General features: G+C 39.9%; 1 protein-coding gene across 2 annotated transcripts in view; it reads left to right on the plus strand.

Annotated features, from left to right (window-relative positions):
• METTL25 (methyltransferase like 25) overlaps positions 1-3,644 on the plus strand; it is a 132,151-nt gene extending 128,507 nt beyond the window's left edge. The window contains exon 15 of one of the 2 annotated variants that reach the window (XR_010932511.1): positions 1,348-3,644. The gene's annotated coding sequence lies outside the window, so the exon portion shown is untranslated. The remainder of the gene's footprint in view (positions 1-1,347) is intronic. The other variant, XM_067697472.1, reaches the window with a different exon arrangement.
• The last annotated feature ends 2,365 nt before the right edge of the window (positions 3,645-6,009 follow it).

Raw genomic sequence — 6,009 nt, forward strand, 5'->3', positions numbered from 1 at the left:
CCATATTGTGTTAAGTGTTTTGTGATTGTTTTTTCAATTGATGTTTTGTAAAGTTTCGCATTTTCTTAATTCAGTGTCCTGTTTGTGCTTCTATATAATCCTTTAGTTTTCATTTGGGAATTGTTTTGAGTGCCAAAGTGTCATGTTTTTCATACTCCAAACTCCTAGGTAGGCCTCTGAAGACAATTTGTCCTTTATTTATGACACTATATATTAAAGTAACTGAAAATATTCAAAATAATGCTTACTTTGTGCAGAGTCCATGAACTCCAACTGGAACACATAAACGTCAAATTTGAGCAATAAATTTTGATTGATTTTGAAATTCCATTTAAGGCACTATTTTTCTGTGTAGAATCTCATGGAAAATATTTTAAAATATTGTTTTATAAAAAATTGTTTCCTATGGGATCTGAAAGTTCTTTAGATAGATTTTTCATAGAATGTCTAAACGATTTAAATACCATTTCAGATTGTCAGAGTGACGGATGTTTTTAAATTATTTTATTAACAGTGATTTATCACTCAAGTTTACAGTACTCTGAACATCATTTTTTTTGCTTCAACTGAACAACTGGCATTTTTCTGTTTTGTTCTTTTCCTTGTTGTGTACTCTACTCTGGAGCACTTTCAAATTTCAAAAAAGAGCTTTTATTTGGGGGCCATCAGTGAATGGGCATGAGCCATTGTATTCAATGAAATAAGCATTGTGTGATTGAAGAATAACTAAGGGGATGGATCATGGTTCCATTAAAAGTACCAAGATACTCCTGGAAAAGCTATGAAAATATGCTCTTCCATTAAGGAAAAGCACTTATCAATGCTGCCAGTCCTGGTAAAGATTGTCTACTAACATAAAGCAGACATTTCTTGTAACATACATAAGGAGGGCATTAGGCTTGATCACAGCATAAGTATCTGACAGGTAGGACTCGGACATCTGAAGGTAACTTTGTAGCTCTCATCAACTACAGCTGACTGCAAAACTTGGCACCAGTTCAAGGGGGCAGCCATGCTCTGATTAAAGGTCTGGGCCTACAGATCCGTTTGGAAAGGTTTCGCATTAAGATGATTTAGCCTAAAGAGAAAATTACTAAAACATGGGTCCCACACTGGTGACTTGAAATCTTATTTTGTTTGGCCCAGACAGTGTGTTTTCTTTGTTTGTTTTTAATATTTGAATTAATTGCTGAACTCTGAAATGTTGGGAGGTCACACTACCAAAATCTGGATTGCCCTCATTTCTACATGTCAGTAAGAATCTAGAGGTGACGAGCAGGCCCTTTCTCGATGGGGCACTTCCTCTCCAGCCACACACAGTCCTCACCACACGTGATTGTTTCCTAGCCCTTCAACTGCCAGTTACCGTCACTCCTCACACAGCTGTTTTCCTGTGATGAAAAGGCTCTGTTTCCACGGTGCTCTTCAAAGTAAGAAAAACAGCTGTGTTTAAGAAGACAGTGTTCCTCATTCAGCGATGCTCCCAACCGGCCCTGAGGATATTTGACCTTGTGACCCTGGGTAAAAAGGTGAGGTCATGTTCACCAGAAAGTAACATCCCACTACCCTGACTTTCAAACTGGAATTGAGATATGAGTCCAAACATGGTGATTTTTACCTTTAAATGACTTTTACCTTATCGCCTGCAGTAATGGCGTAGTGGTTTTATGCCCAGACACTGCAGCTAGACTACCTCGGTTCAAATTCCCACTCTGCTACTTATAATAACATACGCTTAGGCCAGTAACTTAACCTTTCCATTCCTCAGTTTCCTCAACTATAGAAGGAGGAAAAAGATAGCACCTACATCACAGAGCTGTTGCAAGGATTCCATGAGCCAGTGTGTGGGAGCACTGGAACCAGAGCCCGGTTCGTGTAATGTGGCATTAGGATTAGCTGGTGCAGTTGTACTCACTTTCTGACTGTGCTAACGTGTAATTTATTATACGTGGCTCACATTGCCTCCTAAGTTATAACTCATCCTGGTGTCTGATCTCCACCCACGCTCTGCACCTCCAGGGGTCTGTGCCAGCTCTAGGGTTTGGCGGTGCATTTGTATTTGGAAGGAGGTAAATAAGACAGTGAATAAAATACATTCAGAAATGATAGGGACCTTAGAGACCATCTAGTCCAAGGGCTGGCAGACTTTTCCTATAGAGGGCCAGATTGTAAATATTTTGGCTTTGTGGCCAGATGGTTTCTGTGGCAACTACTCAACTCTGCTGTTGTAGCCCAAAAACCGCCATAGATACAGAATGTATGGGTGTGGCTGTGTTCCAATAACTTTATTTATGGACACTGAAATTTGAATTGCATTTACTTTTCACATATCATGAAATATTCTTCTTCTTTTGATTGTTTTTCAACCATTTAAAAATGTAAAAACCATTCTTAGCTCACAGGCCATAAAAAACAGGTGGAAGGCTGAATTTGGCTGACCCCCAATCTAGTCCCAAACTTACAAACTCCAATGCTTTCACCTGGGAATTCCACCTGGGAATTTTTGGTTGCAATGTGAAGCTACCGGGCCCCCACTCCAAACCCACTAAATAAAAATCTCCAGGTGGTGGGCAGTGGAATCTTTACTGTGAACATGCGTGTGATCCCCACCAGTGTGCCTCTAGGAACCATACTTTGAGAAACTACCCACGGCCTTCCAATATGGAGACTTCATGGCCCTCTTCATAGATCTAGAAATGATTTACAGAGGTTGAATACAACACGCACCACATTGCAAAAGTGAATGGGATCACTTGTGACCTAAATTATTTAAATGTATTCCTTACATTCTTCTATTTTTTTTTTTTTTCAGAGTCTCCTGTTCACAGAGGTCATTATTTCCTTTTACTGTGTTGGAAGGATGTGGTATCATCTTGAAATTACCCTAAAATCACTGCACATTAGAGAAATCTCATTTTGTGTTTTTTGTCAATGTAAGAACATGTGCATGTTTATTGACATCCTTTGTGGTGACAAAAGAAAAAATCTGAAAAAAATTTAAATGGTCTAGTGAATAAAATCTGGTGATGCTTACTTGAAATTTTATGCCACTATGTAAAGAATGTGTTTGAGCTCACATCCCTGGAGGAGGGATGTTAATCACATATTAAAAAAAAAAAAAAAAAGCAAGAGACAGTAATGTGTACGATATGATTCCACTTTCATTAAAAAAGGAAATACACTGAAGACACTGGTTACCTCAGACAGATAAGAATAGAGGGGGAAATGGAGGATGAAGGACACAACTTTTTCTTTAAACATATCTTTATCGTTTGACTTTTTGTAGGAATAATTTTAAAATAGAAAAAATTTTAAGTGAAAATTGGAAACAAAATTTTGAATAACCTTGATAGCCTGTTTGTTTGGGACAGGAAGCCATTTCCCTGATGAGAAAGAGAGGTCTGCTTCTGAGAGTCACCAACTCGGACAAAGTGGAAAATTTTAATTTAAAATGTGAATCTGGCTGCAAAATCACACAGTTATCATCTTCTTTTCCCAACTTAAGTCAGCAGTTCAAGAGATCCTTTGATGTGGAATTCCATGATATAAATCTCATCTACAGTCAGGTAGAACCCTGACTTCGAACAAACCCCTGCTTTGATTAAACAAGAAAGAGGCAACCCATTCTGCTTTTCTGGTCTTTACTTTTAATAGAGTATAATTTTAATGAGAAGTCTGTGGTTTGTTCCATTACAGAAAGTTTCTTAGAAAAGTAATGTATCTAAATAATTGCTAATTACACAGCTCCTGTTAGACTTCCACTTTGCCCTGGTATTTTTTCAGCAACAGATTTCTTAAGAATTGTGGAAAGCACTGTTATCAAATGCTAGTCTAAATTATTCCATCTCATTTGGACACAACTGTCATTTCCATATAATTATATTTGAGCATTAGATAACTAATGCTTTCTGAAGTCGAGAGAAAAATAGATGAATCTAATAAATCTATAAAGGAATTCCAAATTAAATATACTCAAGTTCAAAGTGAAAATTTCAAGACAAAAAGGGGAACTTCTTTTTTTAATTGCAACTTATCCATTTGTTCACATGCCATTTATTAAGTGTTCACTATGTCAGGACCTGTGCTAGTAAATTTATATGTGCTATCACTCAAAGGGAACAGCTCAGAAGAGTTAAGTAACATGCAGTCACACGCTAATAAATGCACAAGCAGTGATTTAACACAGGTATGTATGTACGGACCTGATATTTAACAAACATCATGGTAGCACGGTGCTGGGCACTGTTCTAGGTAGTTTATGAATATTAATGTATCAAATCCTCATAATAATTCCCGAGGTAGGGACTTTTTGTCCATACCACTTATAGGTGAGTTCACACACCCAGAGGGGGGCTAAGTGAATGACGGAGCTGGAGCTCAAACCCAGCCCAGACTCCAGCGGCCATGCTCTAAACCTCCCCACTAGATGGCCTCGTCTGTCCTACAGGCTTTGTTGCCCACTGCACTGGTCTGCTTAGGAAGGCAGACAGACTCATAAGGACAGAAATGGAATGAGTTGAGCGCTGAAGTCAACAGCAGTGGCTCTGTAGCATTTGGAACTCTGTCATATGAAGTGACTGAAAACCCAACCCAATGCCTTCAGAACAAAAGGAGGAGAGGGAATGTATTGTGTCATGCTTTGGACTGAATTTTATCCCCCCAAAGCTCCTAATGCAGAGGCCCTAACACCCAATGTGACTGTATTTGGAGATAGGGCTTATAATTATAAAAAGAGGTAATTAAGGTTAAATGAGATCATAAAGGTAGGGCTCTGGTATGATAGGATTAGTGTCCTTAAAATAAGAGACACCAGAGACCTTTCTCTTTCCCTCCCTCTTCTCCCCCTTCCCCTACCCCCTTCTCCTCCTCCTTCTTCTTTCCCTCTCTCTCTCTCTCCCTCTCACTCTCTCTCTCTCTCACACACACACATGCAGACACCAGCATAGAGGCTGCCTGTAAACCAAGAGCAGAGGCCTTCAGGTGAAACCTACTTTGCTGGCACCTTGATCTTGGATTTCCCAGCCTCCATAACCATAAGAAATAAACTTCTATTGTTTAAGTCACCTAGTATATGGTATTTTGTTATGGCAGCCTGAGCAGACTAAGACACATTATGGCTCTGAAAAGTCCTAGGGCTAATCTAGTTCAGATACAGATGGATTCAGGGGCTCAAATACTAATATAATACTCTAGCTTTTTCTCTCTTGCTCTCTCACTGTCTCTTGCTGTCCCTCTGTCCCTTTCGCCCACTCTTGTTCTTCTTTCCTCTGAATTGATTTCATTCTTAGCTCAGCATCCTCTACATGCCCCCACCCCTCAAGCTGACTGAGCAATTCTAGGTCACTAGCTGATCCAATGATTCTGACGCATGATCCTAATGAAATCCCAGGGGGAAGAATGCTTCTCTTCACCCACAGTTCTAAACAGAAGGGTTGCAATCAAGCCTTACAGGGTTTGCTTGGGTCAGATACCTATCCCTGCACCAATCACTGGATTGGCTAAGCCTGAGTTACATATCTCCCCGCCGGAGCAGGCAGCCTGGGGTCAGCCCCTTTTGAACTATTGGCTGTGCGTGGAGGAGCGCGTCTCCCCAGGAGGAAATCAGGATGGCGGCACCAGGAGAGAGAAGGGACGCCAGGCCAGCAATGACAGTAAGTCCACCACAGTGTTTGTTATTAACCTTCTACTAGCTCACTAATTGTCAACAGAGTCTGTGCAGTGAAATGACTTGGGTTTTGTAAAAACTAGATGCCAGAGGCTTACCCTCAGCAATTCAGATTAGATGCTTTGGTCAGAAGCTTTTGAGGATGTATGGACCAGAGGCTCTGGTCTGGGATACTCTTCTTTTTTGTTTGGTAACTTAATGCTGAGATTCAGTCTTTTCAGATACAACTTATTGGAAACTAACAAGAATGTTATGATTCAACATGTATTTGGTCTTTGTCCCTGTTTCTGGCACAAAGCTTCTAAAACTCTTGAATTTCCTAAGTAATAAGGGTGATAAAGGTG

This window comes from Pseudorca crassidens, chromosome 11 (assembly GCF_039906515.1).
Source record: "Pseudorca crassidens isolate mPseCra1 chromosome 11, mPseCra1.hap1, whole genome shotgun sequence".
NCBI classification, from domain to species: domain Eukaryota; kingdom Metazoa; phylum Chordata; class Mammalia; order Artiodactyla; family Delphinidae; genus Pseudorca; species Pseudorca crassidens.